The following is a 13967-nucleotide window of genomic DNA, read 5'->3' as shown; positions in this document are numbered from 1 at the left end:
GACAAGGGATAAGCATAAAATGGTGTTGTAAGAGTTAAAGGGTAGTAAACCAATTAATGTTCATGGCTTGATGTTTGCTAAGGCAAATCCACATTTTCTGGAAATAGCAGAACTTTTCTGAATCAGCATTTCTATATAGACATGTAAAGATGTTCATTACAAAGATGGAGTGGTGGAGTTAGCTGGTATCATTTTTAATAATTTTGTTGCTCCTTATAAATATGTGTGTTATAGTAGTTGATGAATATACACAATATGTTTTTTCACACCTAACAAGATTGTTAAGATTATAAATTTAGATAATCTGTGTCCACACTGCTTTATACCAGCCGCAAACAACAGGCTAGGTGTCTTGTTCATTGACCACAGTCTTCCATGGCAAAAGTGAAAAGATGTAGAAATACTATACTGTCTCTGTGAGGGAAGCAGAATGTGCTGATATGGCTTCACAAAGGAGGAGAGTGGTGCAATACAATAGCTAACTGCACAATTTTAATCAGGAGCTGTTCTGCAGAAACCAGAGTGCAGCATTTTGGAAAGTTAAGCATTTTACAGATGGGACAATCCCCATCTCAACAGTTAGCTTGGGACTTTGAGCCTAAAGCTTTAAAAGTGAGACATAAAAGGGACAAAAACACTGTGGCCAATAAAACTATAAAACTTACCAAGCTCACCATGGCTGTCAAGAATGTACATGCAAAAAACAAAATTCTTAAAGGTTTTAGCACTGTATAGCTAACTAAGCACTTAGCTCAGGTCCCTAAATAATGTCTCTCCACACACTACTGACCTGATTATGACAGTCATAAATAAATAAAGCAGTGGATATCAGGATTGGCCATTTCTAACTGTTCATTACTGTGTCGGGTCATTATGACGTTTGCCCATTAAAAATCTGTAGTTATATAAAATAGATTTTTTTTATATTTATCATGTAGTCTAAGTGTGTATGTATTCAGCCCAGGTGAGGGGAACTTTGATCCAATGAGTGGGGATGAAAGGTTTTTATATAAAATAAAATAAATTACTAAACAGGTTAAACTTATGGTTAGCTTAAACTGCTTAAAGGTGTTTTTTTATTATTCGTTTTGTTTTGCTTTTGCTTTTTTTAGAATAAATCCTTTTGGGGAATTTTCTGGATTAACCCTGTTCCCTGAGAAGGGAACAAGATGTTGCATGAGCTACACACTGTGGGAAGCGACCTCTCATGTGATCGTTATCAGAAGTCTGTGTGAAATCACGCCTATTTATAGGCCTGCCATGATCAGGTGACGTGGCAATTACGTGCATCGGGTGACTACACTGTAAAACATGACAGCCCCATTAAGTTATGTGAACTTATTTCTTCTCTGTAACTCAAACTGTCATGACAAGTTTTGGAAATTGAACTTAAGTTTATAAGTTTTTACAAATGAAACTTAAAGTAATCCATTGTCTTGAATTGAAAAACTTCTAAAACGTAACCTTTTCAGTTGAAACAACTGTTATTTTAATTTGAGTTTACTAATGTTTTTAAGGCAGCAAGTGAATTTCATTTCTAAGTTTAACCAAGTGAAATGTTTTAGTGTATAAAAACGGCACCTGTGAACTGCGCCATCAGCCTGTATTTTCTGAAGAGAAGACGCAATTCACAGGCATGCCCCAGTATGGCAAAGCTACACAACAACTTGTTCCCTTCTCAGGGACAGGGTTACATGCGTAACCCAGATGATCCCTTTCAGGGAATTCAATGTTGCGTGAGCTTCACACTGTGGGAATGAGAATACCCACTCCATCATACTGAGGGTATGGCCTGTTCTAAAAGATCACTGAATGGCCTGTTCTTTCAGGGTCACTGAAAGACACTCAAGCCCGGGGTGGAATGCATGTCCAAACTGTAATATCAAATGAATGTGTGCCGCATAGACCACCCCGCTGCAGCACACACATCAATGTCATGGAGTTGAGGAAATAGATTCAAAGACAGTAAAATAGCACTCTAATCCTGTTGCATAATATTGTTATTGTTAAATATATTCCATTAAGTGAGTACACTGGGGAATGGAGTATAAACCTGTTATGCACCATCTACATGCATTATGGCTACTTATTGGGTGAACCTACAAGAGGTGTCACTTTGGATATAAGCAGCATCATACAGTGAGGGAAAAAAGTATTTGATCCCCTGCTGATTTTGTACGTTTGAACACTGACAAAGAAATTATCAGTCTATAATTTTAATGGTAGATTTATTTGAACAGTGAGAGACAGAATAACAACAAGAAAATCCAGAGAAACGCATGTCAAAAATGTTATAAATTGATTTGCATTTTAATGAGGGAAATAAGTATTTGACCCCCTCTCAATCAGAAAGATTTCTGGCTCCCAGGTGTCTTTTATACAGGTAACGAGCTGAGATTAGGAGCACACTCTTAAAGGGAGTTTAAAAAAAACAGTCTCAGCACTATTTATGAATGCTGTCTGTTGTTGTCTGGCAGAGTGCACTATTAGGATATGTTATGAACCCCTATGATGACTTTGATATGTGGCCTCCAATAGGAAACCACCCTGGCAGTCCAGGACCTAAATGACTAGAATGGGTTTAAGTGTAAACCTGGTTGTACAACTAAGTGAAGGACCACTTGAGTTGCTTGGGTTGATAGCAGTAGTTGGGTAGTGACATAGCAGGGACATTTTGTGTTAATGACAATAGCAAGGTAGAGACATCTTATAGGCTACCCACATGCAATCATGGACACGAGGTGACATTTAAGTATTTATAGAATAAGCAGCGCATTTGAAAAGTCATAATCATTCCGTAAAGTATGTCTTGCTGATTTTTACTGCAAAGTTCTCAGCAGTAAGAATTCGGTGACCTAACACTTTAAACAAGGATTCTTAGGACAGCAGCAGAGACCATCTGGTTCAAGTATTTGACTCAACCCACTGCCTAGGGGAATTATGGCCTCTGGTGACTGATTAAGTTTGATCTTGACCATGGATGTAATAATTCAGTCTTATTCTTCACTAAACCATGGATAGTAGTGGATCCCTCTACTCAATCGTTGATTGGCAGTTGACCTTATCATCACAGAAAAAAATCAGGAAAACCATCAAGGAAATAAAATAGCCAGCTAGACAGATTAAATAATGAGTGAGTCCATATGGATTGCACCAAAAGCTCAACATTCCCTTAAACAAAATAAAATTGGGTTCAATGGCAATTAACGCTGGAATGTTACTATCAAACCATTCTATGAAAAGATGCAGCATAACTGGATGGTTGTGGCCTGTTTGCTGATTTATTTGTGTAGTTCTAGGTGCACAAAAAAGCTAAAATGACTCAGGGTATGGTGGGTGGTGGGCGTGATTCAGCGAAATTGTTTATTCTAGTGACTCACCACCAAGATGACGTGAGTGTTATCGTATGTCTGGTTGAGTGTGCAAACACGCAAACACACACACACACACACACACACACACACACACACACACACACACACACACACACACACACACACACACACACACACACACACACACACACACACACACTAAGAGTTTAATTTCACCACAACAGCCATTTAAGATTGTAGCTTCAGCTGATATACTACTTCTCATGAGTAGATATCTGAGACGAAAGCAGTCATGGCTAAAAAATCCTATATGTGTTCCTAAGACCTATATACACATGGATAATACAGAGCTGCAATCAGTAACCATCTAACTGTATTATACTTACTTTTGCCATATCCACTGTCAGTAACATGAGAGCTACTTCTCTGGCACTGCTTTGACAGTTTCTCAAATAATTAAACTGTATATAGACTCCAATATAACACCAGAATAGTCCTCACTGCATACAATGTCTCACCCACACAGGTGCAAAAAATGCACCTTATTATTACTGCCAAACAGAAGAAATCTCCAGGCCTTTCTGCAAACAAGACAAGTCCTTGGATGGGGAAACACAGCTGTTCAATTTGTCTAAGATCTAAAAAGACAATTAAAGCCCATTCACACCAAGAACGATAACTATAACGATAAAGATATAGTTCTAAAAATCGTCCTAAATATAAGAGTCCACACTACAACAATATCAATAATGGCACAGAGAAATTATATAGTTGGAATCACTTTCAGAATGATTTTTTTCCCAGCTGATGAACGTTAAAAACATTGACAGCCAATCAGAATCCATCCTGCTTTAAAGAGCTCGAGCATTTAAAGCAGCAGACAGTATAACTGCAGCACATGCTTAGAATAAACAGAACAATATCGTGTGCTGGTGTGGACACTAATATAGTTATCATTCTTGGTGTGATTGAGCCTTTAGTCAGTGCTATATCTGCATTTATATAGTACATAGGCAAATGAAGAGAAACAAACTGTGACTTTCCAACCTGCTGTTCTTCCACTAGATAAAATAGCAATTTCATTAAGAGACCAGAAATAAAACACGTGAGATATAAACAACACTACAGGACAAGTAAAACCAAGTACAAGCAGCATGGGTCTAAAGCCCAGGAGCAGTCAGCAGTAACAACTATACTGTTAAGAAAGTTCTTGAATTTCCCGTAGGGATGCACCAATCGGCTTCTTATAAAATATCCTAAAAAAAAATTGTTTGATGGCAAATCCAATCCACAAACAGTACAGCTTTTTAGATCAGTATCAACCTCAGTATTGATATTCACTATTGGTTTGGTACTTTCCAGTATGCAAACACACATTCTACCCTAATGTATGCTGCATTAGTATACCAATTTAGTAACAGTATTTACTATTCTAATTACTTCCTGGTATTTCTTTGGCTGAGCATGAAATATCTGGAACTTGAAACAGTCATTCATCACACTTGCAACAAATGGGCTAAATGCACCTATGTAAATAACATTACTTTACATTTTGCCTGAACAACCCAATCCATCTTAAGAGAAGATCCAAGCCAACACTCCTGAAATCACGTTTATATATATATATATATATATATATATATATATATATATATATATATATATATATATATATATATATATATATACACATACATACATACATACATACATATACTACCAGTCAAAAGTTTAGACACGCTCATTCTTTTTTTTCTCTCCAAATTTTAGAATAATCATAAAGTCATCACAGCTCTGGAATAACGCAAATGGAATGATGGGAAGTATGTTGTGATTTTAAAAAAATCCATAATAAATCATAATTTAGCATTTTAGCATCTTAAAAATAGACAAACTTTTGCCTACAATTTCCAGAAATGTATTCTTGGCATTTTCTCAACCACTTTCTTGAGGAATCACCATGAGATGCTTTTTAAGCACCTATGCTGGACACTTACCGGCTGCTTTTCACTCCAAGTGATCCATTTAAAAATATTTTTTTTGTAAATAAAATGTTAGTTTTCTAATGAATATGTTAATATGCTGACACAGTTATATTTTTGTCTACAACACCGATTTCAAACATTTAATCATACACCTGCAGATCAATATATATATATATATATATATATATATATATATATATATATATATATATATATATATATATACACACTACCAGTCAAAAGTTTTTATATATATATATATCTCAGAGCTCTACGGTAATAATTTCTTTTAGGAGCACAGTCAAAAATTTAGGAGTACGGCTGAAGTTTAGATTTTTTTAAAGATGGTAACGTTAATGTGATATAAACAATATAACACACAAGCAGGCATGAGAAAACTTGAGCTTGTCAATTATGACAGAATTTGGGAACATAGTGTGCGCCATGACAAATTAATTTATCTTCTGATAAACTAAATGTCATATTTTCAGTTAATTTTACAAGCTGTATACAAAAAAAAACTGTTAACCTGTTCCACCTTGTAAACAAATACAAAAGACCTCAATGTTCCGTTTTTGAAGTCTGCTTCTCTTAAATATATTTAAAGCTACACTATTAGACATTTCCCACTGTCATGGTTCTGGGCTGAAGCCAATTCTCGAACCGCTCTGTGCATGTTGTGTACATATCTGAATAATCTCATATAGGATGTGATTGGGTGAATTCATTTACCCGTCAGATTCAAAGCGCTTTAGTTTAATGGTGTTCATTACTGATGCTCTGATCAGGATTTTTACAGCTGATACTGATTTCTTGTCATCTTGATCAACCGAAACCGATCCAGATACCAGATAATCTTTTTTTTGTTTAAGCTTTAATCAGAAGGTCTGTCATAAACAGTTAAATGTAAGTTCTCTGCTCATGGTCACTTTTTATTGAATTAAAATAATAGCAATGAGAAATACTGTTGCTTAATTGATAAATAAATAAGCAATAATAAATATAAATATAAAAATAAAAATATCTTGAACAATAAAGAATCTTAATTAAAAGTAGACTAACACAAACATGATCCATATTAGGAAAAAGAAGGCTAATGGACTTTTAAGGAAATAGCGAACTAAGCTTAATTTCAAATTGATATTAAATGCAACCCATAGTAATTAAACATTATTTCATTTAAAATTTTATTTATATTTTATGAAGTTATTATAGTATCTATTTTTCATATTAAATTAGTTATATATAACTAAGCACATTACCTGTCTTTACATTTTAGTAGTTTTATTTTTGTTTGTTTTTCAGTTGTTCCTTTTAGATGGTTCCGCAGTACACTGTTGCCATGTCTGCTGATAATATTGCAGTTTTTGGGGGATTAAATCAAAACATGCAAACTGGAGTTGACTTTTCTAGTGATATCTGGCAACCGTGTTTAAATGAAGTGTCTATTAGAGTTGGTGAAGCGAGGGAAGAGAGAGCGGCAGCGTACTGTATTAATTTACTGGCTCCCAACACTGCTGTGGCTGCACGAGCCTGTCACAGTCGCAGGTTCAGGTCATTTTACGGGATCAGTAAAAGATGGCGGTTTGTGAGAGCGGCAAGTTGAGAGTGTTCACTCCATCAACATTTATCTTTCAAATCAACATTTATCTTTCAAAATATAAAATATTGAATATAACGAATATTGTCATTGTTCTCTTACTGAGAGAAAGTATATCTAATCAGTTTGTTTTGGGAAAAGTTTCCTGGTCAGAGCTAGAGCTCAACCAAATCCAACCTTGAAGGAGCTGTGTATCTGTGTCTGTGTGTGTGTATGTGTGTGTGTGCACTCTGTTGTCATAGGACGTTCGGAGGTGAACTGATCATCTGACAAGACAATTGGAGCCTAAAAACTCAGATTGATGACCTCAGTGGTACACGGTGTGCCTAAACCAGGATGTGACTGACGTCCAGATATTCAATGGAGATATTCTTTTGACACACAGCTATATGTGGAAATTTTCTAAATTTATCCATGCCTTAAACAATCAGAATAATTCAACCTGATGTACTGACTAGCTTAGTGATTGTGTGAAAGTGTAATTGTTGATGTAATAAGTGTATACACAGAGCGGCCTATGAACTCCTGTTGACGCTGACTGCTGATGAAACTGCAAACTATTCTTCAGCAAAATTTTCTTCAATTGCATCTCTTGACTCCTGGTCTTCATTAATCATATCTGGTACTTGGGTCTTTAACTGAGAGGACGTACTGGCACCCTTGGTAAATATGAGCAAAGAAGGATGTGAAAACTTGTCTTAATTGTTTAACCTTTTGATCTTTTTGAAAAAATTTCACAAAGATACTCTGCTTTCATAGATATCAAACAATTGGAAACACAACACAGGTTTAACAACAAAAAATTATATTTCTTATATAATTTCTCAATATATTTCCAATAATTGTTGTGTGCAAGAATTATTGGCACCCCTATGAATTCATATGTTCAATATGAATATTCATATATTCAAATTCAAATGTTTATTTGAATTTGAATATATTTGAAGTAAATTCCCATTGATATTTTACATTTTTTAGTACACCTGGCAATATCACATATCTGTGAGTGGCAAAAGTATGTGAACCTCTAGGATTAGCAGTTAATTTAAAGGTGAAATTAGAGTCAGGTGTTTTCAATTAATGGAATGGCATTCAGGTGTGAGTGAGCACGCAGATTTATTTAAAGAACAGCGATCTATCAAAGTCTTATCTCCACAGCACGTTTGTGAAAGTGTATCATGGCATGAACAAAGGAGATCTCGGAGGACTTCAGAAAAAGAGTTGTTGATGCTCATCAGGCTGGAAAACATTACAAAACTACCTCTAAAGAGTTTGGACTCCACTGATCCACAGTCAGATAGATTATATACAAATGGAGGAGATTTAAGACCATTGTTATCCTCCCCAGGAGAGGAGACCAACAAAGTCTAAAACAAACAAACAAACAAACTCTAAAAGCAAGATGTGTAATAGTCCGCGAGGTCACAAAGGAACCCAGGGTAACCTCTAAGCAACTAAAGGCCTCTCTCACATTGGCTAATGTTAATGTTCATGAGTCCACCATCAGGAGAACACTGAACAACAATGGTGTGTATGCCAGTGTTGCAAGGAGAAAGCCAATGATTGCCAAAAAGAACTGGAAAATGTTTTGTGGACAGATGAGACCAAAATAAAAAAAAAAATGTTTAAATGAGAAGCAGTATGTTTGGAGAAAAGAAAACAGTGCATTCCAGGATAAGAATCTTGTCCCATCTGTGAAACATGGTGGTGGCAGTATCATGGTTTGGGCCTGGATGACTTGCCATCACTGATGGAACAATGAATTCTGAATTATACCAGCCAATTCTAAAGCAATTTGTCAGGACATCTGTCCATGAACTGAATCTCAAGAGTGGTTCATGCAGCAAAATAACAACCCTAAACACACAAGTTGTTCTACCAAAGAAAGGTTAAAGAAGAATAAAGTTAATGTTTTGGAATGGCCAAATCAATGTTCTGACCTTTATCCTATAGAAATGTTGTCGAAGAACCTTAAGCAAGCAGGTCGAGTGAAGAAACCCACCAACATCCCAGAGTTGAAGCTGTTCTGTACTGAGGAATGGGCTAAAATTACCCCAAGTTACCAGAAATGTTTAGCTGCAGAAGGGGGTCACACCAGATACTGAAAGCAAAGGTTTACATACTTTTGACCCTCACAAATATGTAATATTGGATCATTTTCCTCAATAAATAAATGACCAAGTATAATATTTTTTTCTCATTTGTTTAATTGGGTTCTCTTTATCTGCTTTTAGAACTTGTGTGAAAATCTGATGAAGATTTAGGTCATATTAATGTAGATATATAGAAAATTCTAAAGGGTTCACAAACTTTCAAGCACCACTCTAAGCCACTAACAGTACTGGGCGATCTCAACTAATTCCTTTCTTAGTGACACTGTCAACTCTTTTTTTGAGTAGCTTCTTACTGGCATCTAGTTTCTGTGAAGTAATTGACCAACAACAGCAAGAGAAACAGTGACAGGGGCATGTCTCAGTTATGCATGATTCTAACCTTGGACTTCAGGGAATTTTTTCTTTCATGCAAAGAGCAGTATTAAATCCAGTGCCATTGTCTGACAGTTTGAACCACAATATGCCATGCTGAATATATTTTATGGGCTGTACATACACACAAGAAAAACCGTTAAGGCCAAAAAATATAGTTGATTGAAAGTTCCTTGGTCATCATGATGTTTAGGTATGTTTTCTAATACACTCAGGAGTCTTCCAGAAACAGGTGATACAAGATCATGTGATACTTTAATTGCACACAGGTCCACTCAGCCACTTATGTGACATTTGATGGCAACTGGCTAATTTTCCCCTCCATGGGCCCATAGGCCATGACATATAATACCAAAAATAAGTCCACTGTAAAGTCACAAGTGTGCAATAAACTGTAGTATCATTCCTTTAGTCCATGGAAAAGTCCATTGGAGACTCAAGTATCTTAATCAAAGACACTGCTTGTCTTGAAAACCAAATTTATATGGATAAAATAATGAACGGGACTTAGTGTACTGTAAGTGTAGCAGATGGGAACCTGATGATAAATATCTACATCCCACCATGCACTACGATTTACATATTTGATAAGTTCAATTTAGTTCTTTGTGGCTATGATAATTTGTAGCTATTAGTGCTATTTAAAAAATAAATTTTAAATTTAAAAAATGCAAAAAATATGATGTGCTGGATCATGTGCTATTTGAAATCATGTGCGAATATTTTAGAAGAAATATTAATAAATCAAGCCAGATTTGCAGTGATTAATTTGCTGATTATACTAAGATTAATCATTTTACAATATAGTAGAATCCTATTATATGTTTACAGTATTTTAGTTTGCCATCCTCTAATTCACATATCATAATTCTTTATTTGTAAATTGCACCTTGCTTCATGTTGCATTGTATTATTTTTGACAGAAGAGAAAAATCTACTTCTTCAGTCCACATTTTCTTTTTCCCAAATTTTCTCAGACAACTCTACTCAAGAAAATTCTGGCTACCATGGAGGCATGCCCTACAACTCAAATAATCATAATCTACACACAGTACTGTAAAAAGGTAGGCAAGGTACAGCATTTGTATGTTTGACACAAATCTCTCAATTTGATATGTCTACATATGAAATCCATACATACTATACGTGCTACAGACTGCATAATTAAGTAGACTATTCATCATAAAATACTGCTTATATTACATGAGGTATAATAAACATTTAAATTTAATCAAACCCACACTCCCTCATTTTAAAATGTAGCTTCCTTTTTGAGAGACTATGGGGGTTTAAAACCAATAAGCAAGCATACCAGCATACTAACATACTAGAGGGTGTCCCAAAAGTCTCCAAACATACACTGAAAAAAATCAAGGGTAAAATTAAGGGCAGAATTTCTACTTAAGTAAAGTATATAAGTGCAACAAAAAGTAAATAGGCAAATAATGGCAGATTTTTGTTAAACTCATTAAATAGAAAAATGCACATATTAAAAACTTAATTCATTGTAGTAACAAGCAATTAAACTTTTACAATTAGTGCGAGGCAAACATGCTAACCGCTACCAGTATGTGCTACCTGTGCTGGACGATCAAATCATTTTTGTAGCAATATTTTAAAATGGAAAATTATAATCAGAGAAAAATCAATATCACACAAGCCTATACTGTGTTATTATTAAGTTTCAATTATTGTATATTTATAATGTTGAATGTTAAATCAAGTGAAAGAGAATGATAAGGCACATATATAGACAATGGCTATTTTTGCTGTATCTAAATTGTAGCATGTGGAGACACAACTCTGTCATATCTTATCGAATTTGAATTTTGTGTATTGTTGGACCCCTAATGACTGCATATGCAGGTTTTGTTTTAAGGTGGGCTTTTAACAGTGGTTCATGTAATTATTGATCTGCATTTTTCTTTTCCCAGTTTGTTCAAATTTGCTTTAAACTATATAGATAACATATCCAGAGGGAATGTCCCTACTTTGCCAATGTTTCTGAAGGATGGGTAAAGCTACACAGAAGAAGCTGATATTCTTGCACCCAGATTTTGTCATGTTAAGTCAGTTGTGTAGGGTGAAAAAATATTTATGTTAACCTCAGAAATAACAGGGCACACAGTGATGCAAAGAGCCATCAAGTGTTAAATGGGGAAAAAAAACGGTTGCAGACACTCTAAAATTGCCTGATGTAGTATAGCGTAACTACATAAAACTGTCCGGTGGAATGTATGCTCACACTGTTTTATTTAAATAGAGCCTCTTCCTGCACAAATTTCAGGGCATTCAGTGCTCCATTTTACTTGGAAAGAGGACATAAAAACAGAATGTGTGTCGTCAGCTGCTCTGCTAATGGCCTTCTAACACCTTTGGTTGATACTGCACTGTGGTCTGGCTGTCTTTCCCTTTACAGCAATGCAAAAGTCTTTACTGCAGGAGCATTACACAAGGCTGTAAGTTTCTGTCCAGCACAGCAGAATGTCAGCACCTCCCATTAACACCCATTAAACCAGTGGAGGGACTTCTTTGTCATAAAGGGGCAGTAATAAAAACAAGTCCACTCTGAGCAAAGAGCAGACAGTATATAAAGACAAATATATTGTTTTGATTGACAGTGTATGACAATGGCTAAATCAAACAACTGCTAGCTGCCTTGCGATACATAAGAAAAACGCAGGTTTCTTTTTGAGTAATAAAAACACAGAGAAGCCTCAGATTTATTTCTGTAAAAGAATATCATGCCATCTGCCCAGGCAGTTAAAGGTAGGTCTACTAAATATAAGATTCCTCACAGGTTATGCAGTGAGGAGGGATCTGACATATTTTACATCACAGAAATTTGGATTACGTTTTGAATTTATATGATCTTATGCAGTTTATATGATCTTATGCAGAATGTGGTGGACCCTACTAGCAAAAATGACCACACATGAAGCTCTCACAGATACTAGATATACAATATCTGACCACTATTATGTATTCTTTTTCAATATCAAGCTCTGAGAACCATGCAAACTGTATTACTTGAAAAAGTTTGCATGAAACACAATGAAGGGTAACGGTTGATTGTTATTTAAAATGTTTAAATGAATCTCGCCATGAAAGCTTATGTCTGGGCCGACTGACAATCACAAATGTAACCAACAATTACTTTTTCCAGTATTTATAGACTTATCCAGGCCCCACACATTTTAAAGTGACAAATACAAGGCCTTTTCTGCTGCCTTCAGTCAGACAACTATTGCCATTTTTAAAAAATCTACTGATCTGGAATATCTAATAAACATTTCAATATGTATTTCACTGCACAGCCTCAAAACAGTCATCACAAGACCTCTGTTAAAAATAGAAACCTTGACAGAGCTACACAAGTACAGACCTTAAACCTTCTATTCTTGCTTTTATTCTTTTCAACCTTAGGTTGAAATGTTCAATGTTCAATCTAAAAGTAACACAATCATTTAATTTTGAATAAATGTTCAGATATACTGTATATTCCAAAGCTATGCCTTTAATGTGTTACAAATTCTCGCTCTCAGCATGTGGCACATTTCCCAGGACTGTGAGTATGCTTGTTATTCATTCTACAAGTCCTTTTGTTTATGTTTTGCTATATGCCTTTGTTTGGGTTTTTGTCCATTCTTGTCTTTGGTCTGTTATTGATTGTGTTCATCTGTTCTGTTTGGTTCCTGATTCGTTGCCTTCATATATCCTCTGTGTGTCACAGATTGTCAGAAATTCTCATTGTTGGTTTTTGCTGTTTTTTATGTTTTATGTTCTATTTTCACTTTGTTTTGACCCATGCTTATTTTATCATGTTTAACATGTTTATTGGGCAGACATTATTGTATATCTCCTGTCTACCCGTGTCCTGCTTTGAACTCGGTCTTGCTTAGACCAATCACCCACACTTGGTTCCTTCCTCTCTCTCCCACATTCATGATTCTTAGACATATTAGAGGCTGATCAGATGACATTAAGTTGTGGATGTACCAACATTTCCTGCAGTAAAACAAGTTATGACAGGGGTTACTGGTAGTAAAGAACAAGGAAAAGATACTGAACCCTTTGCCTTTTAAGCCCAAAAACTATGTGAAGAACCCAGATCTCATTTGTTAGGGAACTTTGTTTCAAAAATCACATTAGTAATGTCTGTAAAACAGTGTATCACCTCTGACATGATTGCTATATATGTTCCTGTTAGATCACTCAGATCAGCAAACAACAATCAACTGGTCATCCCTAAAACCCAGCTGAAGGGGATAGAGTCAGCTTGTAGTTACCAGGTACCAACACAAGCACTGGAATTCTTAACCAAATCACCTTAGAGCTACACACACCCTAACAGCTTTGCATTCAGTTAGGATTTAATTTTTTTATTGATTTTACCAGTATGGCATGGTAGCATATACAGCTCAAGGGTCCAGGTTTGAGAAACACTTGACCAGCGGTTTTCATCAGAAAAAGACACAGCCTAACATTGTTTAGCTACCATGCCACATTACATATTAATGTTAGTTCAGTCGAGGTATCTTTCTGTAATGTCAAATAGCTA

At 35.5% G+C, this 13967-nt stretch overlaps 1 protein-coding gene across 1 annotated transcript in view; it reads right to left on the bottom strand.

Moving 5' to 3' along the window:
- LOC108270491 (ryanodine receptor 3) overlaps positions 1-13967 on the bottom strand; it is a 232279-nt gene that overhangs the window by 191780 nt on the left and 26532 nt on the right. The window lies entirely within an intron of this gene.

This window comes from Ictalurus punctatus, chromosome 9 (genome assembly GCF_001660625.3).
Source record: "Ictalurus punctatus breed USDA103 chromosome 9, Coco_2.0, whole genome shotgun sequence".
In the NCBI taxonomy this organism is placed as follows: Eukaryota; Metazoa; Chordata; class Actinopteri; order Siluriformes; family Ictaluridae; genus Ictalurus; species Ictalurus punctatus.
Note: the sequence above shows the minus strand (reverse complement) of the source record. Positions and strands in the feature narration are given on the sequence as shown.